General features: G+C 46.6%; 8 non-coding genes across 8 annotated transcripts; all 8 read left to right on the top strand.

Annotated features, from left to right (window-relative positions):
* Positions 1 to 1,902: 1,902 nt before the first annotated feature.
* On the top strand, positions 1,903 to 1,975 carry TRNAR-UCG (transfer RNA arginine (anticodon UCG)). The gene has a single exon. It is a non-coding gene; the product is annotated as a tRNA-Arg (tRNA).
* A 4,258-nt stretch (positions 1,976 to 6,233) lies between these two features.
* On the top strand, positions 6,234 to 6,306 carry TRNAR-UCG (transfer RNA arginine (anticodon UCG)). The gene has a single exon. It is a non-coding gene; the product is annotated as a tRNA-Arg (tRNA).
* A 6,256-nt stretch (positions 6,307 to 12,562) lies between these two features.
* TRNAR-UCG (transfer RNA arginine (anticodon UCG)) lies at positions 12,563 to 12,635 on the top strand. Its single transcript has one exon. It is a non-coding gene; the product is annotated as a tRNA-Arg (tRNA).
* A 264-nt stretch (positions 12,636 to 12,899) lies between these two features.
* TRNAR-UCG (transfer RNA arginine (anticodon UCG)) lies at positions 12,900 to 12,972 on the top strand. Its single transcript has one exon. It is a non-coding gene; the product is annotated as a tRNA-Arg (tRNA).
* A 939-nt stretch (positions 12,973 to 13,911) lies between these two features.
* Positions 13,912 to 13,984, top strand: TRNAR-UCG (transfer RNA arginine (anticodon UCG)). Its single transcript has one exon. It is a non-coding gene; the product is annotated as a tRNA-Arg (tRNA).
* Positions 13,985 to 14,081: 97 nt separating this feature from the next.
* Positions 14,082 to 14,154, top strand: TRNAR-UCG (transfer RNA arginine (anticodon UCG)). The gene has a single exon. It is a non-coding gene; the product is annotated as a tRNA-Arg (tRNA).
* Positions 14,155 to 14,759: 605 nt separating this feature from the next.
* TRNAR-UCG (transfer RNA arginine (anticodon UCG)) lies at positions 14,760 to 14,832 on the top strand. Its single transcript has one exon. It is a non-coding gene; the product is annotated as a tRNA-Arg (tRNA).
* A 266-nt stretch (positions 14,833 to 15,098) lies between these two features.
* TRNAR-UCG (transfer RNA arginine (anticodon UCG)) lies at positions 15,099 to 15,171 on the top strand. Its single transcript has one exon. It is a non-coding gene; the product is annotated as a tRNA-Arg (tRNA).
* The last annotated feature ends 5,059 nt before the right edge of the window (positions 15,172 to 20,230 follow it).

Raw genomic sequence — 20,230 nt, 5'->3', positions numbered from 1 at the left:
AGCATTAAACGGGCTGTTGACACTGTTCGTGATTTTAGGCATGTCACCGGAAGGGGAGTTGATTGGTCCAAGTGTCTCGGACTCTGGCACAGATCTTGGCACACGACACATGACCACTTTGCAAATGGGCCCTGGGTGACAGTCCCGGACAAGTACTTGTGCGTCCCGCTCGACGCGCATCGAGATAGTGCCCAGTATTGTTAAGATTAGCGAAGATACGCTGGAAAAGCCGAGAAGAGGAGGGGGGCGAGTTTGTCAATCTTGGCCACAGCCACCGTCTGCAACCTGTTCTTTATGAGCAAGCTTTGGTACGTGCTGCAGAGGCTGCACTGCTCGCATACTAATGTGCAGAAGTTACACCGGATCTTCGCCGTACTTGTGTGGGCTTCCCAGTGGGAACGATGCAGCCCTATACTAACTTGTTCAGACGGGTGAAAGACGGCGGCCTTGGCCACTTGTTTTTGTGGCAACTTCAAAACAGAATTTTTTTATTTTCCAGAGACCTCACCGATCTATTCCTGCGTACCCTGTGTCAATTGCGCCTTGGTAGATGTCTGCCTGAATAATGTTGTGACTACCGAAGCCTGTGCAGGAGGGCTTGGTGGGTTCTATAGAAAAGTTGTGTCTAGTACAAAATTTCTTTCTGTGAGATTTACTAAAGAATACTTGTGGAGTGTAAGAAAAAAAGAACTTCATTTTGCCTTATGTGATATTGTGTTCCCAGTGCCGCCTTTTTGGGCTATGTGCAGTGAAGGACCAGGAAGCATTGTTTTAAAAAGGGCCAAAAAGATGCCTGTGCAGCCTGGAACCAAAACATTCTTCTTTAAGCTGCACTCGGGCACATTGCCAGTTAAAGTGTTCTTGGAGGCAAAGGGATGTTTTTCCCCGTAGGGATCCCATTGCATAATTTGTATATCACCCGAAACAATTGACCACGTCTTTTGCATTGTTAGGAGGGCGTGTATTTTGGAGACGTGCTGCAGAGAGCTATTAAAAGAGACCTTTCATTGGACCCGTATGGAATCAGCTTCCTGAACGTTGAAAACGAAGACGGGGGACCCTATGGTGCAATCATGCTTTTGGGCCTCCACTTTTTGTGGAGAGCGAGAATGGCGGGCTACCATTTTGACAAAGATGCGCGGCCCGCCCTAGAATATTTTCCTGAGAGCATACACTGAATTCTATCTGTTCACAAAGCTGCACCCGAGCCACCCGATTGGCTCCTGCGGGTAGAGCATCTCGTGACTCTGCCCAAATTTTAACTCCACAACCCCAGCCCTAGGCCGATTGACTAAAGATACTTCATGTGTACATTGCGTGGTTTTATTGTCTGTGTCTTTTGAGTTATATGTTAGATTACCAAAACCAGGTAATATTAAGGAAGTGTCCCCATGACCTGATGGATAAGGCGTCTGACTTCAGATCAGAAGATTGCAGGTTCGAGTTCTGTCGCGGACGGTTTTTTTTCGTTGTTTTCTTAATCCCGGTGATGGATAAGCTAAAGCATGCTGCCACGTCTTTGCTATTTTTCATTTCTTTCCGACAGAAAGAAAAAAGAGTCCACGTGGACCAATGGATAAGGCGTCTGACTTCAGGTCAGAAGATTGCAGGTTCGAGTCCTGTCGCGGACGAGTTTTTTTTCATTATTTTTTTATTCCTGGTGGTGGATAAGCTGAAGCATGCTGTCACGTCTCTGTTACTTTTCATTTCTCTCTGACAGAAAGAAAAAACAGTCCGCGTGGCCTAATGGATAAGGCGTCTGTCTTCGGATCAGCAGATTGCAGGTTAGAGTCCTGTCGCAGAAGGTTTTTTTTGTTATTTTTTGTTCCTGGTGGCTGATAAGCTTAAGCATGCTGCCACGTCTCTGTTACTTTTCATCTCTCTCCGACCGGAAAAAAAGGAGTCCGCGTGGCCTAATTGATAAGGCATCTGACTTCGGATCAGAAGGTTGCAGGTTCGAGTCCGGTCGTGGACGTTTTTTTTTTCTCTTGTTATTTTTTTATTCCCGGTGCATGATAAGTTAAAGCATGCTGCCACATCTTTGTTACTTTTCATTTCTCTCCAATAAGCAGAAGTGTCCGTGTGGCCTAAGGAGACTAAAATTAAAAGCGATAGACAGGGCAACGCGTATACGGTACGGTGACAAAAAAGAAAAAAATGCATTTCAAAGCACTACTCGATAAGCTTGTAAAGAATGCATGCCGAGAGCCCGGCAAATGGTCAGAAGACGTTAGAAAAGTGAAACAAAAAACAGAGCGACCGGGCGGACAGCGTTATCGTGGGGCCCTGGTGAAGGCAAGGGCGGATCACGCAGCTGCCGGTGAAATGCCCTCGAAGCGTGAGCTCAGCTTGGAAAAAGCACGAGCCGAGAGGAACCACATTCATGAAATCGAATGGGGAGGGAAATTATCTACTGATACGGGCGATATCAAAACTACGTTCACCGAGCATTATAGGGCGTTGTTCCCTGGGCGGGACGTACATTTCGAGAAATTTGAGCACAACTTTCTGCCTTTCATTACCCGCATCGATGACTAATGGAAAGAGTATTAGAGCGGGTAATGACGGAAGTTGAGGTATAAGAAGAAATTGAAAAGTTAAATCTTGGAAAATTGCCGGGACCTGATGGGTTAACTGCTGCTTTTTATAAAAAGTTCAAGCACGAAGTGAGCCCGATACTGACAGTTCTTTTCAATGAAGCATACAAATTGAATACATTGCCTCCGTCGTACCGGTCGTCCCATACTGTAATAATACCCAAACCGATGACGTCGACAAACTAAGATCTGTCACAGCCTGCCGACCGATAGCTCTGACTAACGTCGAATATAAGATATATATGAAAGTATTAGTACGCAGACTACAGACTGTGGTTCAGGGTATCATCGGGCCTCTCTGTGGTATAAAAGGGCTGTCTATTGTCACCAATATCCACGAAGCATGGAGCATACTGATATTATGTGATTATTTACTTGTGCGGGTCGCCATCCTACAAATCGATCTAAAAAAGGCTTTCGACTGTGTAGAGTATACGATTTTATTTGCGATTTTAAATCACGTTAACATTGGTTTGGTTATCTGCGAGGGAGTGGCTTTGGCGTACCAAAACTGCACTTCGGGATTGATTGTAAATAAGAGTCTGGGGGCACCCATTTGTGTGCAACCTTCGGTTCGCCAGGGCTGCCCCTTCAGCCCCTTCCTTTTTTGTATTTATATTGAAACACTGTGCATGAAAATTATCAGGGACAATAGTATCCTTGGTTTTAACTTACAAGCAGAGGAAGTGAAACTGCTGACTTACGCAGATGATATAGCTATCTTCCGTGGAACCAGCGGAGCATCACAAAGGCTGTTCAAAGTGTTCGTGTGTTCAGCCAAGTGACCGGTAGTGGTATGAACTGGGGCAAGTGCCTTGGGCTATGGCATGGGTCGTGGCCAGTGAAACCTGACCACTTTGCAAACATGCCTTGGGTGAAGACCCCTGGCAAGTGCTTAGGCATTCTACTCGACTGGTATCGCGACAGCGATCAATATTGTAAAGGGCAGGCTAAGGATACACAAGAGAAAGTGATGTGGAAAGGAGGCACCTTTTCGATCTTTGCCAGAGCCACAATTTGAAACTTGTATTTCACCAGCAAGTTGTGGTATGTTATGCAGGTCATACATTGCTCACGGACTAATATGCAGAAACTGCACAGGATATTTACGACATTTATTTGGGCTTCTGAATGTGAGCAATGCAGTCGCACAAACTTGTTTCGACGGATGAAACATGGAGGTCTCGGGCTAGACCACCTATTTTTACGCCAACTAGTCAACAGGTTTTTTTTTTTTTAGAGATGAGACTCGTTCCTACGCACACTCTGTCAACTCAGACTAGCTAGAGCACTCCTTGAATATGCTGTTTCAACCCAACGTTGTGTGGGAAGGATCGGGGGTTTTCATAAAGAAATTGTGTTCAGTATAAGATTTTTCGCTGTACGTTTTTCACGAGAGTATCTGGCTACTGCAAGACGAACGAAAAGAACTTTATTCTGCGTTATGCGATATGGTTTTTCCAGTGCCTATGTACCGATCTTCACTCAGTGGAAGCCAAGGTAGTGATGTTTTGAAGAGGGTAAAAAGAATGCAAGTCACGCCGGGAGCCAAAACCTTTTTCTTTAAACTGCATAGTGGGACACTGCCTGTTAAAAGTTTTTGGAGAAAAAGGGGTGCTTCTGCCTTGCGGTATGCATTGTTTTATTCGTAAGCTGCAAGAAACGGCAGACCTTGTTTTTTTTTTACATTGTTGGGAGGGGGTTTATTTTTAGGATGATTTGCAGAGATCAGTGAAAAAAGAATTCCCATTGGTTTAAAGAGAGTAAGAAGGATACAAGTCACGCCAGGAGCCAAAACTTTTTCTTTAAACTGCATAGTGGCCTGTCAAAACGTTTTTGGAGAAAAAGGGGTTATTTTTGCATTGGGGTACGCATTGTTTTATTTGTAGGCTGCCAGAAACTGTATATAAACCATGTTTTTTTTTACATTGTTGGGAGGGGGTTTATTTTTGGGATGTTTTACAGAGATCAGTGAAAAAAGAATTCCCATTGGATCCGCATTGCATTAGACTTCTAAATGCAGACAACGAAGACGGGGCTCCTTTTGATGCAGTTGTGCTCATGGGCCTCCATTTGAAAAATGCCACCAGCGCGTAGTGGGTTCACAGCAAGAGCGGCTCTCAATCTGGAAGAAAACAGAAGATTGCGTCTTTCTTCTCTGCTCGAGAGCCAGCCACGACTGACGCATCGTCCTAGTGCTAGCTACCCGGTGGCTTGAAAAATCCCTTGGTACTTGTGACTCATCGTGACAATATGGAGAGCAGAAACGGCAGGTTGCGATTTTGATGAAAATTCGCGGCCGGCATGTGCCTATTTCAGAGAAGGCATTCACTCATTTATTGAGATTTACAAAGCAGCACCAGAGCCATACGTATGGCTTTCATGACTGGAGCCGCTGGTGAGCTTGCGTGATTTTTAGCTTAACCAAACTAGCCCCATCCTGGTTGACGGTTAAGTCAGCATGTAAATATTGTACATTTCATACATTCTTACCAGTGTCGCTTGTATTATATGTTTGGTACCAAAGCCGAACCACGACATTGAAATAACTAGAAGAATAAGAATGGGGTGGAGCACATTCGGCAAGCACTCTCAAATTATGACAGGTAGATTGCCACTATCCCTCAAGAGGAAGGTATATAACAGCTCTATCTTGCCGGTACTTAGCTACGGAGCAGAAACCTGGAGACTTACAAAAAGGGTTCAGCTTAAATTGAGGACGACGCAGCGAGCAATGGAAAGAAAAATGGTAGGTGTAACCTTAAGAGACAAGAAGAGAGCAGAGTGGATTAGGGAACAAACGGGGATTAAGGATATCATAGTTGAAATAAAGAAGAGGAAATGAACATGAGCCGGGCATGTAGCGCGTAGACAGGATAACAGCTGGTCATTGAGGGTAACAAACTGGATTCCCAGAGAAGGGAAGCGGGTTAGGGGGAGACACAAGGTTAGGTGGGCAGATGAGATTAAGAAGTTTGCGGGTATAAATTGGCAGGAGCAAGCACAGAACCGGGTTAACTGGCGGAACATGGGAGAGGCCGTTGTCCTGCAGTGGACATAGCCAGGCTGATGATGATAATGATGATGACCAAAGTAAAGTAATAAAGAGAAAAGAACAAAAAGTGTCCGCGTGGCCTAAAGGATAAGGCGTCTGACTTCGGATCAGAAGATTGCAGGTTCGAGTCCTCTCGCGGATGGGTTTTTTTCCTCGTTATTTTTGTTCCCGACGGTGAATGAGTTAAAGCATGCTGTACCGTCTCTATTACATTTGATTTTTCTTCAATAAACAAAAGTGTCCTCATTGCCTATTGGATAAGGCGTCTGACTTCGGATCAGAAGATTGCAGGTACGAGTCCTCTCGCGGATGCTTTTATTTCCTCGTTATTTTTTTATTGCCGGTGGTGGATGAGTTAAAGCATGCTGCACCTTCTCTATTACATTTCATTTGTCTCCAATAAACGAAAGTGTCCACGAGGCCTAATGGATAGGGCGTCTGACTTCGGATCAGAAGATTGCAGGTTCCAGTCCTGTCACGGATGGTTTTTTTTCTTGTAATTTTTTATTCCCGGTGGTGGACGAGTTAAAGCATGCTGCACCTTCTCTGTTACATTTCATTTCTCTCAAAGAAACAAAAGTGTCCAAGTGGCCTAATGGATAAGGCGTCTGACTTCGGATCAGATGATTGCAGGTTCGAGTTCTGTCGTGGACGTTTTTTTTTCTTCATTATTTTTTTATTACCGGTGGTGCATGAGTTAAAGCATGCTGCACCGTCTTTGTTACATTTCATTTCTCTCCAATAAACGAAAGTGTCCGCGTGGCCTCATTTCACTTCCAGCCGCGATAGCGAGCGGACGCATTTGGAATGGGCTCTGTTGGAGCGGTATCAGCGGCCGTTTCTGGACGCGCAAACAGGGTGTTAGCTGCCTCAGATAACGAGTATCGCCTTCTTCTGCCTAGTCTGCCTTCAGGACGTCTGGTTTTGAATACTGTTTTTGTGCATGCGGATGTGAGGGCACGGCCCTACCATGTAGAAGACTTCAAAGATACGCTGAGTGATTTGAAACTGCTCTCCGAGGTTTCGGCCTTTTGGGGGGGGGTATCAAATGAATCACGTTTGGGCCGTCACGTTCAACTGTGCCGAAGGTGCGAAGAGGCTGCTGGAAAAAGCGGAAGTGAAAGTGAAGGGCCAGCGTTGCGTCCTCATCGATCCATCGAACCAGGAGCTTCGGTTGAAGCTGCGCTGGCTCTTGCCTACCGTACCGGACGACGACGTGCGAGCGTCCTTCCTGAACTATGGCAAAGTGACGGACATTATCAAGGAACGGTGGAAGGTCAGTGGTGTGGCTGACAAGGCGTCAACGACGTGAAATGCGACGATTAAACTTAAGGCGGGAGTCAAGCCAGAATATTTGCCTCATCATAAAAGGATTGCTGGTGAGCTGCCTCTTGTGGTAGTGCCGGGAAGGGCACCGCTATGCCTTCGTTGTCAGTGCACCGGACACATTCGTCGGGACTGTAAGGTACCACGGTGCACGTTGTGTCGTCGCTTTGGACACAACGAGTCAGAATGCGTGCGTACCTACGCCAGTGTTGCAGGGCCCGTGGGAAGCGACGACACTTCGGAGCTCCTAATGGACGAAGCAGATTCCGAGGCAGCAGCGAGAGTGGAGGCAGAAAGTGCCATGATGAACAGCGTGCCAGCGGAGCAAATCTCAGGTGAGAGAGCTCACGTAAAGTCGACGAACATCAAAGCCGAAGATACATTGTTGGTGAAAAATGATTCCTCGGAAGCACTGCAGACGCGCCCCGCCGCGGTGGTCTAGTGGCTAAGGTACTCGGCTGCTGACCCGCAGGTCGCGGGTTCGATTCTCGGCTGCGGCGGCTGCATTTCCGATGGAGGCGGAAATGTTGTAGGCCCGTGTACTCAGATTTGGGTGCACGTTAAAGAACCCCAGGTGGTCGAAATTTCCGGAGCCCTCCACTACGGCGTCTCTCATAATCAAATGGTGGTTTTGGGACGTTAAACCCCACAAATCAATCAAGTCACTGCAGACGCAGGAAGACAAAAGCAACGTGACAGAGGTGGTCAGCAGGGAAGCAGTGGAGGCAATGGACATTTCCAGGGAGGGCACCACAACGAATAAGCCATCACACGAAGACGCCGAGGTCGAAAGTGAAACTACCGACCCAAGCAGTTCCGTTGAACCTCCAGAAAAAGCAGCCCCTGTACGTCGACCGATAGTGCGGCCACGGCCGAACATCCCACAGGATCGGAGGCTGACGGGGACGATGATTACGCCGCCACTACCACCGGTCATGTAGCAGTAAGCTGTGGAAGCCCTGATCAAGGTTGCGGGCCTCAAGGTCATGTGTCAACAGGAGCATAAGCCCATACTCTGGGTCTGTACTATAAACTATTCCAATGGCGCTGCCAGATAAACCCTTGCAATTTGCTACAATCAATGTTCGAGGGCTTGCGGCGAGGAGAAAACAGCGACAGTTGTATATACTGGTGATCGAACTTGATTTAGACATCATTGCCATACAAGAAACCAAAATTGGAAGTGATGATGAGACAAAGAGTGTGGTGCTACCTTTCATGTCAATCTATTACGCGGGTGTGAGTCACGCCATAGAGCGATCCGCGGGGTGCGTTCTTTTTGTGCGTCAACACCCGGGCCTTGAAGTGAAGGGTGTGAGGTCAGACTTGGCGGGGCGCATGGTTTATTATGATTTTCGTTATGGTTCAGTTGAATGGCGAGTGATATGCCTTTATGCTCCTAATTTACTCGACGAACGAAGACATTTCTTCGAGAGTGTCAGAAATTGCTGCATCGTCGAAAGGAACCTTATACTGATGGGGGACTTCAAATGTGTACTGGCAGCGCGGGATAAATCAAGTGGTACAGCGTATAGAAACGCCAGCACGGCCGCGCTTCGCGAAATAATTGATGAATACGGGCTTAAGGGCGTGGCAGAATGCTTAAATTACGACCGCATTGTGCGCTTCACGCATTTCCAAGTAGCCAGCCACGCCCGACTGGACAGAGTGTACGTTCCGGCTGAATTGATGGCACTTGTGCAAGAAGATCGTGTGCAGTCGGTGTCATATAGTGACCACTGTCTAGTCATGTTTGACGTTAATAACAAAGCAAAAAACCAAAATAGGTTTGCGTGGAAATTATGGAAACTTAATGCTAAAATTCTGGGGGATCGTGTTTTCTGTGAGAAAGTGTTAGCCCTGCTTGAAGAGATAAGGAACCAGACAAACACAACAATATGTGAGAGATGGGAAACATTTAAGCAAACAGCTAAATTCAAGGCACTTGAACGAGCCAGCGCTATAAAGCACGAAAAGAATAAGTACGAGGAAAACCTGCGGCAAAGCTTGCAAATGCGAACGTACGAAGAAAGCCTATCGCCTGGGACGTTCAAAGACGACATTAACGCACTGAAGCAAAAACTTGAACAGGCCGATATCGAACGCTATCGGGGGGGGGGGGGGGGGCGTTGGTGCGAGTTAGAGTAGAAGCAACGATAACAGGCGAGGCGCCAACTAAAAGAGCCCTCGCAAAGAAAAGAAAGTGGGCCCACCGGAACGAGATTCACCAACTTGAACAAGACGGTATTATCGTAAATGAACAGAGTGGCATCGAACACGTGTTCACAGCGTTCTACAGAAAGCTGTTCGCGCGTTGCCCGGTAGACGCGGACGGTTTAAAGACGAAATTCATGCCTTTAATGCCAAATATTGACGATAGCTCAAAGGAAATGTTAAGGCGCCGTATTACGGCCGATGAGATTGCGGTGGCGATAGACGATTTGAAACGTGGGAATCTCCCGGACCCGACGGGCTAGGAGTCGATTTTTACAAGGCGTTCAAGTACGAGGTAGCCCCTATACTGGCTGCACTTTTAGACGATGCATATGAGCGCAAACGACTACAACCTTCATTCCTGTCCACACACACAGTTCTTATCCCGGAAACAGATGATCACGACGCATTAAAGCGGGTAACAGCATATCGCCCTATCAGCTTAGCGAACGTCGACTATAAGATATTCATGAATGTGTTGGCTAAAAGACTGCAAACAGTAGTGAAATATATAGTTGGACCACACCAGACGTGCGGTATCAAGGAACGGACCATTTTCACGAACATTCATACGGCGAGAAGCATACTCGAGTGTTGTGACGTATTGTGCAAGAAGGTCGCAATTCTCCAGTTGGATCTGGAAAAGACGTTAAACCAGGTACCGCACGACATACTATTTGTCATTCTGGAGTACGTGAACGTAGGATCTGTTATTATGGAAGGTGTCGCAATGGCGGAAAAGGGTCGCACGACAAGGCTGATAATAAAGAAGTCAGTAGGAGAGCTTATCAAAGTGCAGCGGTCGGTGCGCCAGGGATCCCCACTATCGCCATTACTTTTCGCTTTATATATCGAGCCCTTGTGCCTCAGCGTAATACGGGCTAACTGTATCAATGGCTTTAAAATGCAGCAAGCGGAGGTAAAACTACTCGCTTATGCGGACGACATCACAGTGTTTTGTGGGGACCACGCCAGTATCATGAAAACTGTGGAAATCGTGAAGCGTTATTGTGTTACTAGTGTCAGTGCAGTTAACTGGGGCAAGAGCCTCGGAATCTGGCATGGAGCATGGACAATGACACCCAGTACCTTTGCCAACATACAATGGGTTTCCACTCCAACGAAATACTTAGGCGCCCCTTTAGAGTCTTACCGTGACAGTGAATCATACTGGCAGAACCAAGTTGCGGAAATGCGCGCTAGGACTGAAATGACAAAAGGCTCGGAATTTTCTATGTTTGCACGCACCACGGTGTGTAATTTGTTTTTCATTACCAAACTTTGGTATGTGTTGAGTGTTTTGCACTGCTCACGCATTAACATACAAAAGCTCCACAGAATTCTGGCTGTTTTTGTTTGGGGATCGGTTTGGGAGAGGACGAGCCGCACCAACTTGTTCCGACGTGTACGTGATGGAGGTCTTGGCCTGTCGCACTTGTTCCTGAGACAAATAGTGAACCGGTTCTGCTTCCTTAGGGATGTGAAGGACACTTTTTTGCGCACTATATTACAGCTCGGACTTAGCAAACTTGTGCCGGACTTTGTGGTATCCACCGAATGTATTGAAGGCGGAGTTTTTGGTTTTTTGAAGGAGATTGTGATCGCTTATAAGTTCTTGCGTGCTCGATTCTCATGCGAATATCTGGCGGGAGTGAAACGAAGGAAGCTATACAAAGATCTTGTGGATATACTACTCCCCGTGCCTTTGTATCGCACAATATATAGTGCCAAATCTGGAAGTGATGGCTTGAAGCGTGTCAAACATATGTATGTAGCTCCAGGAGCCAAGTCCTTTTTTTTCAGATTGCACACCGGGACACTAGAGGTAAAAACATGGCTACAGGAAAAAGGAATGTATGTACCATGCGGTGTGCACTGTTTCTTGTGTAGAAAGCCCGAAACCATTGAGCACGTCTTCTTAGAATGCTGGGAAGGTGTGTTCTTCTGGGATATATTACAAAGAACGCTAAAGAAAGACGTCCCTGTAGACCCACAAGGAATTCGTTTCCTAACTGTGGACAACGAAGAAGGTGTCCCGTTTGACGCTGTTTTGCTACTGGGTTTGCACTGCATATGGAAGGCCTGAATGGCCGCACGACATGTAGATATAGATGCAAGATCGGCAAACGAGTACTTCCGCGAATCAGTGGGCAGGTTCCTGGAAGCACATAAATCTTTAGATCCGATACCTGAATGGTTATCGAAGATCGAGCCACTCATGAACCTGAGACAATTTTAGCAATCACACGCCAGCCAAAGTTTGGTTGCTCCTTTTACCCATGCCCATTTATGTCATCATCATCATCATCATCATCATCAGCCTGACTACGTCCACTGCAGGACAAAGGCCTCTCCCATGCTCCGCCAGTCAACCCGGTCCTGCGCTTGCTGCTGCCAATTTATACCCGCAAACTTCTTAATCTCATCTGCCCACCTAACCTTCCGTCTCCCCCTAACCCGCTTCCCTTCTCTGGGAATCCAGTTAGTTACCCTTAACGACCAGCGGTTATCCTGTCTAGCGCTACATGCCCGGCCCATGTTCGTTTCTTCTTCTTGATTTCAGCTATGACATCCTTAACCCCCGTTTGGTCCCTAATCCACTCTGCTCTCTTTTTAGCTCTTAAGGTTACACCTACCATTTTTCTTTCCCTTGCTCGCTGCGTCGTCCTCAATTTAAGCTGAACCCTTTTTGTAAGTCTCCAGGTTTCTGCTCCGTAGCTAAGTACTGGCAAGATACAACTGTTATATACCTTCCTCTTGAGGGATAGTGGCAATCTACCTGTCATAATTTGAGAGTGCTTGCCGAATGTGCTCCACCCCATTCTTATTCTTCTAGTTACTTCAATCTCGTGGTTCGGCTCTCCGGTTCTTACCTGCCATAGGTATTATTACCTGCGCATTTATGTATCTAAGTCTTATGTGGCTTGCATTATTACTTTCGATCCCTGACTGCATTTGTGTTTCTATGTGTACGTCTAAGCAGGCAATAAAAAAAAGTGTCCGCGTGGACTAATGGATAAGGCGTTTGACTTCAGACCAGAAGATTGCAGGTTCGAGTCCTGTCGTGGACGTTTTTTTCTTTTTCCTCGTTATATTTTTCCCGGTTGTGAATGAGTTAAACCATGCTGCATCTTCTCTGTTACATTTCATTTCGCTCTAATAAAAAAAAGTGTCCGCGTGGCCTAAAAAAAGAAATAAAAAGTCCGCGTGGCGTAATGAATAAGGCGTCTTACTTGGGATCAGACGATTGCAGGTCCGTGTCCTTTGGCGGACGGTTTTTTTTCCTCGTTTTTTTTATTCGCGGTGCTGAATGGGTTAAAGCTTGCTGTACTTTCTCTGTTACATTAATTTCTCACTAACAAGCGAAAACGTCCGCGTGGCCTAATGAATAAGGCGTCTGGCTTCGGATCAGAAGATTGCAGGTTCGAGTCCTGTCGCGGACAGTTTTTTTTTCTCGTTATTTTCTTCCCGGTGGTGAATGAGTTAAAGCATGCTGCACCTTCTATGTTACATTTCATTTCGCTCTAATAAAGAGAAGTGTCCGCGTGGCCTAATGGATAAGGCATCTGACTTCGGATCAGAAGATTGTTGTTTGAGGCCTGTTACCGGCGGTTTTTTTTTCTTGTTATTTTTTTCCCGGTGGTGAATGAGTTAATGCATGCTGCACCTTCTCTGTTGCATTTCAAATTGCTCTAATAAAAGAAAGCGTCCGCGTGGCCTAATGGATGAGGCGTCTGACTTCGGATCAGAAGATTGCAGGTTCGAGTCCTGTCGCGGACGGTTTTTTTTTCTCGTTATTTTTTATTCACGGTGGTGAATGCGTTAAAGCATGTTGTACCTTCTCTGTTACATTTATTTCTCACAAACAAACAAGTGTCCACGTGGCCTTATTGATAAGGCGTCTGACTTTGGTTCAGACGATTGCAGATTCGTGTCTTTTGGCGGACGGTTTTTTTTCCTCGGTTTATTTATTCCCGGTGGTGAATGGGTTAAAGCATGCTGTACCTTCTCTGGTACATCTAATTTCTCACTAACAAACGAAAGTGTCCGCGTGGCCTAATGGATAAGGCGTCTGACTTCGGATCACAAGATTGCAGGTTCGAGTCCTGTAGGGGACGGCTTTTTTTTCCTCGTTATTGTTTCGCGGTGGTGAATGAGTTAAAGCATACTGCACCTTCTCTGTTACATTTCATTTCGCTCTAATAAAGAGAAGTGTCCGCGTGACCTAATGGATAAAGCATCGGACTTCGGATCAGAAGATTACAGGTTTGAGGCCTGTCGCGGACGGCTTCTTTTTCCTCGTTATTTTTTTCTCGTTGGTGAATGAATTAAAGCATGCTGCACCTTCTCTGTTGCATTTCAATTTCTCTAATACAAAAAAGTGTCCGTGTGGCCTAATGGATAAGGCATCTGACTTCGTATAAAAAGATTGCATGTTCGTGTCCTGTCACCGACGGTTTTTTTTCCTCGTTATTGTTTCCCGGTGGTGAATGAGTTAAAGCATACTGCACCTTCCCTGTTACATTTCTTTCTCACAAACAAACAAAAGTGTCCGCATGGCCTTATGGATAAGGCGTCTGACTTCGGTTCAGACGATTGCAGATTCGTGTCCTGTGGCGGATAGTTTTTTTGTCGGTTTTTTTTATTCCCTGTGGTGAATGAGTTAACGCATGCTGCACCTTCTCTGTTGCATTTCAAATTGCTCTAATAAATGAAAGCGTCCACCTGGCCTAATGGATAAGGCGTCTGACTTCGGATCAGAAGATCGCAGGTTCAAGTCCTGTCGCGGACGGTTTTTTTTCCTCGTTATTTTTTATTCACGGTGGTCAATGCGTTAAAGCATGCTGTACCTTCTCTGTTACATTTATTTCTCACTAACAAACGAAAGTGTCCGCGTGGCCTAATGGATAAGGCGTCTGACTTCGGATCAGAAGATTGCAGGCTCGAGTCCTGTCGCGGACGGCTTCTTTTTCCTCGTTATTTTCTTCGTGATGGTGAATGAGTTAAAGCATGCTGAACCTTCTATAATACATTTCATTTCGCTCTAATAAAGAGAAGTGTCCGCGTGGCCTAATGGATAAGGCATCCGACTTTGGATCAGAAGATTGTTGTTTTAGGCCTGTTACCGGCGGTTTTTTTTTCTTGCTATTTTTTTCCCGGTGGTGAATGAGTCAATGCATGCTGCACCTTCTCTGTTGCATTTCAAATTGCTCTAATAAAGCGAAAGTGTCAGCGTGGCCTTATGGATAAGGCGTCTGACTTCAGATCAGAAGATTGCAGGTTCGGGTCCTGTCGCGAGGGTTTTTTTTCCTCGTTATTTTTTATTCATGGTGGTGAATGCGTTAAAGCATTCTGTACCTTCTCTGTTATATTTCTTTCTCACAAACAAACAAAAGTGTCCGCGTGGCCTTATGGATATGGCGTCTGACTTCGGTTCAGACGATTGCAGATTCGTGTCTTTTGGCGGACGGTTTTTTTTTCTCGGTTTTTTTATTCCCGGTGGTGAATGGGTTAAAGCATGCTGTACCTTCTCTGGTACATCTAATTTCTCACTAACAAACGAAAGTGTCCGCGTGGCCTTATGGATAAGGCGTCTGACTTCGGATCAGAAGATTGCAGGTTCGGTTCCTGTCGCGGACGGTTTTTTTTTCTCGTTATTTTTTATTCATGGTGGTGAATGCGTTAAAGCATGCTGTACCTTCTCTGTTATATTTCTTTCTCACAAACAAACAAAAGTGTCCGCGTAGCCTTATGGATATGGCGTCTGACTTCGGTTCAGACGATTGCAGATTCGTGTCTTTTGGCGGATGGTTTTTTTCCTCGGTTTTTTTATTCCCGGTGGTGAATGGGTTAAAGCATGCTGTACCTTCTCTGGTACATCTAATTTCTCACTAACAAACGAAAGTGTCCGCGTGGCCTAATGGATAAGGCGTCTGACTTCGGATCAGAAGATTGCAGGTTCGAGTCCTGTCAGGGACGGCTTTTTTTTCCTCGTTATTGTTTCCCGGTGGTGAATGAGTTAAAGCATACTGCACCTTCTCTGTTACATTTCGTTTCGCTCTAATAAAGAGAAGTGTCCGCGTAACCTAATGGATAAAGCATCTGACTTCGGATCAGAAAATTGCAGGTTCGAGTCCTGTCGCGGACGGTTTTTCTTCCTCGTTACTTTTTTTTCGTTGGTGAATGAGTTAAAGCATGCTGCACCTTCTCTGTTACATTTCTAATTGCTCTAATACAAGAAAGTGTCCGCGTGGCCTAATGGATGAGGCGTCTGACTTCGGATAAGAAGATTGCATGATCGAGTCCTGTTACCGACGGTTTTTTTTCCTTGTTATTTTTTTCTTGGTGGGGAATGAGTTAACGCATGCTGCACCTTCTCTGTTGCATTTCAAATTGCTCTAATAAAAGAAAGTGTCCGCGTGACCTAATGGATAAGGCGTCTGACTTTGGTTCAGACGATTGCAGATTCGTGTCCTGTGGCGGATGGTTTTTCTTTCCTCGTTATTTTTTTTCACGGTGGTAAATGCGTTAAAGCATACTGTACCTCCTCTGTTACATTTCTTTCTCAAAAACAAACAAAAGTGCCCGCGTGGCCTTATGAATAAGGCGTCTGACTTCGGTTCAGACGATTGCAGACTCGTGTCCTGTGGCAGATGGTTTTTTTTTCGGCGGTTTTTTTTATTCCCGGTGGTGAATGGGTTAAAGCATGCTGTACCTTCTCTGGTACAATTAATTTCTCACTAACAAACGAAAGTGTCCGCGTGGCCCAATGGATACGGCGTCTGACTTCGGAGCAGAATATTGCAGGTTCGAGTCCTGTCGGAGACGGTTTTTTTTTCCTCGTTATTTTCTTCCTGGTGGTGAATGAGTTAAAGCATGCTGCACCTTCTATGTTACATTTCGTTTCGCTCTAATATAGAGAAGTGTCCACGTGGCCTAATGGATAAGGCGTTTGACTTCTGATCAGAATATTGCAGGTTTCAGGCCTGTCGCGAACGGCTTCTTTTTCCTCAATATTTTTTTCTCGTTGGTGAATGAGTTAAAGCATGCTGCACCTTCTTTGTTGCATTTCTAATTTCTCTAATACAAGAAAGTGTCCGCGTGGCCTAATGGATAAGGCTTCGGATAAGAAGATTGCATGTTTGAGGCCTGTTACCGACGGTTTTTTATTCTTGTTATTTTAATCCCGGTGGTAAATGAGTTAATGCATGCTGCACCTTCTCTGTTGCATTTCAAATTGCTCTAATAAAAGAAAGTGTCCGCGTGACCTAATGGATAAGGCAACTGACTTAGATTCAGAATATTGCAGGTTCGAGTCCTGTCACGGACGGTTTTTTTCCTCGTTATTTTTTTCCCGGTGGTGAATGAGTGAACGCATGCTGCACCTTCTATGTAACATTTCATTTCGCTCTAAGACAAAGTGTCTACGTGGCCTAAGATTCCACTTCCAGCTTTCGAGCGATACGGTCGCGGAATGTTCGGCTCCGACCGGGCCGCGGTAACAGGGTTTTTGCGCCTAGCGCCGACGATTATCAGGTGATTCTGCCCAATCTGCCTTCCGGACGCATCGCTGCGAATACCTTTTTCATGCATGGTGATCCGAGAGCCCGGCCTTACCGCGTCGAAGACTACAGGGACATTTTGGCCAAGCTTGGTGCGCTCGACGACGTTTTGGCGTTGGGGGCGTATCAAATGAACCACGTATGGGCTGTGACACTGACGAGTGCTGAGGCTGCTCGGAAGTTGCTCTCCGCCATCGATGTGAAGGTAAAGGATCGCCCATGTTTGCTCATTGACCCAAATAACCGCGAGGTTCGCTTGAAGCTTCACTGGTTGCTGCACGGCGTGACCGACGAAGACGTGCGTGTTGCCTTGACTCCCTATGGGAAAGTGTTCGAAGTGAAACGGGAGAAGTGGCGAGCACCGGGCATCACAGAAAAGGGCTCAACGACGCGGTCTGTGGGACTAAAGCTGCACTCCGACGTCAAGGTGGATGACATTCCGCACCAGCTCAAGATTGCCGGAGAGCTGACTCTCGTTGTCGTTCCAGGCCGTGCACCGTTGTGCCTACGGTGCAACAGTACCGGTCACATACGTCGCGACTGCCGAGTACCCCGCTGCAGTGGTTGTCGCCGCTTCGGCCACGATGACGCCGACTGCGCGAAGACATATGCCAGTGTGACCGGACCAGTGCAGGAAAGTGATGCACTGGAGCACCTCATGGACGAAGCAGACTCGGAAGAAACAGCAGGAGTTAACCCGAACTCTGCTGTGGAAGATGGGTCGTCATGCCGTCAAGAAGAGGGCGTGTGTGAAGCACCAGGTAAGCCCGACGCCGGGCTTCCATACGAAGGCGTAGGCGAAAGTAGTGAAAAGGTGGATGCAAGCAGCACCGGCGACACGTGTCTTGGCTCAGCAGACGAGACCCCCTCCGAGGCTGAACCATTGACTGGGATTGAAAGCGACAGTGGCACTGTGACGGGGAAGCGTCCCCGTGACGAAGGAAAAAAAGACAAGGGCACCACTGCTGCCTCGCCGGACGAACCACCCGCCAAAACGACTCCCGCTCGGCGGCCTATCATCCGGCCACGGCCAAACATTTCGTCGGAGCGCAAGACGGCGGAAACGCCGCCTTCGCCAACTTAAGGACTGTACTGGGACAAGGCGTTCAGGAAGGAATTGCAGTTGTAAGGTAAGCGCCATGCCCCTGGGTTTTTCGTAGCCTTACAATGGTGCAAATAGAAAATTCAATCCGTGTGGCCACTTTAAATGTGCGTGGCCTGGCCTCATGGAGAAAACAATGTCAACTTTATCGGCTAGTAAGCGACCTCGACCTTGACATACTGGCAGTCCAAGAGACTAAAGTCCATGGCGACGATGAAACTGGGGGCATGGTGCGCCAATTCTTGCCGCGGTATTCTGTTATAGTTAGCCATGCCATAGGGACTTATTCCGGTTGCGTTTTGTTCGTCAGACAGAGTCTGGGTGCTAAAGTAGAAGCCTCAACGTCATGTCCGTCTGGTCGGCTCATTGTTTGCGATCTTTTGTTTTCGGGATTGGAGTGGCGCGTAATATGCTTGTACTCACCGACTGTCACTGACGAAAGACGCATATTTTTCGAACAACTAAAGCAGTATACCAATTGTAATAGGCTCCTAATCATTATTGGCGATTTCAACTGCGTCCTTTCAGCCAAAGACAAAACTAGCGAACGACATTACAGGGATGCAAGTACGGCTGTTTTAAGCGATATAGTAAGAGAACATGGTTTGGAGGATGTGGCTGAATGTCTCGGTGGTGGCCGGACTATGCAGTACACCCACTTTCAGGCAGCCAGCCATGCCCGACTAGATAGGGCGTACGTGAGTGTAGAATTGGTACCGCTTTGCAAGGCATACCGTGTTAACGCCGTTTCATTTAGTGACCACTGCTTGGTTAGCTTTGTAGTAGCTAGCACGAAAGAAACGAAAAGGGCCTTCGAGTGGCAACAATGGAAATTGAATTCGAATCTGCTGAGTGATGAAAAATTTATGGAGGAAGTAATGATGGAAGTTGAAAAAATGAAAGTTCGCAGTAAAAAGACGTTTAGAGAAAAATGGGAGAACTTCAAGCAGGTCGTTAAATTGAAGGCTTTGGAACGCTCGAGCGCTATAAGCAGAAAAAAGGGAGCAGAAGAAAAGCTCATGTGCAGAAACCTGGAAAAATTGCTCCTCGAAGAATGTAGAATGCCCGGCATGTTTCTTGAAGATATTCGCGCGTTGAAAAGTAAAATTGAGCGGTTCGATGTCGAAAGATACCGCGGTGCTATGGTTCGGGCAAGAGCCGAGCGACTGATAACGGCAGAAGCACCGTCAAAAAGGGCGTTGGGCTCAGAAAAGTGGCATGCGCGTCGTAATCAGATAACAGAAATTGAACACGAGGGTGAAGTCAGCGATGTCGCAGATGTTATCGAGCGTGCTTTCTTTGAGCACTTCAATGGTTTATTCGCCGCCAGCTCAGTTGATGTCGATCGTTTTAAAAAAGATTTTTTACCGCTGATGCCAAAGCTTGACAATAATGCAAAAGAATTATTGGAGGAACCCATTTCGGAAGAGGAAGTTAACAGTGCTATTGAAAGTATGCATCCCTGGAAATCGCCTGGCCCTGATGGTCTGACTTCCGCCTTTTATAAGTGTTTCAAGTTTGAAATAACACCAGTCTTAGCCGACGTTTATAATGAGGCATTCGAGCTGAAAATATTACCCCCGTCCTTTTCATCATCTCACACTGTTCTTATACCAAAATCGGAAGACCCCGTTGCACTACGCAAAGTAAATTCTTACCGCCCAATCTGCCTCACTAATGGAGATTACAAGATATTCATGAAAATCCTAGCTAAAAGGTTGCAAACAGTCATTACAGAGCTCGTGGGGCCGCATCAGACGTGCGGCATTAAATTTCGAACTATCCTCACGAATATACACGCAGCCCGGAGCATCCTCGAATGTTGCGACGCTATAGGTGCGCGAGTCGCAATGCTGCAAATCGACCTCGAGAAGGCTTTTGACAGGGTGCCTCATGAAATTCTGCTGTGCATCCTAGATTATGTGAATTTAGGGAAAATAATCAAAGAGGGGGTTGTCATGGCGTACCGAGACTGCTCAACGCGGCTAATCGTTAACAAGGTGGTGGGGAAGCGCATCCCAGTCAAGCGTTCGGTCCGTCAGGGTTGTCCTCTCTCACCACTATTGTTTTGTTTGTACATAGAGTCCTTTTGTTTAGGTGTCATAGAGAATGACTGTGTCCGTGGGTTTAAGCTGCACGAGGTTGAAGTCCAACTGTTGGCTTATGCGGACGATATTGCCATTTTTTGCGCGGACTATGACAGCATAGCAGATGCTGTCAAATGCGTTACTAACTTCTGTGCTGCAAGTGGCAGCGCTGTAAACTGGGGAAAATGCCTTGGCTTTTGGCATGGTGACTGGGCAGAAACCCCAGACAGTTTTGCCAGCATAAGGTTTGTTACGACACCGGTGAAATACTTGGGTGCCCCCCTCGA

Source organism: Rhipicephalus microplus, chromosome X (assembly GCF_043290135.1).
Source record: "Rhipicephalus microplus isolate Deutch F79 chromosome X, USDA_Rmic, whole genome shotgun sequence".
Taxonomy (NCBI): Eukaryota; Metazoa; Arthropoda; class Arachnida; order Ixodida; family Ixodidae; genus Rhipicephalus; species Rhipicephalus microplus.
The sequence above is the reverse complement of the archived record's forward strand: the minus strand, read 5'-3'. Positions and strand labels throughout refer to the sequence as shown.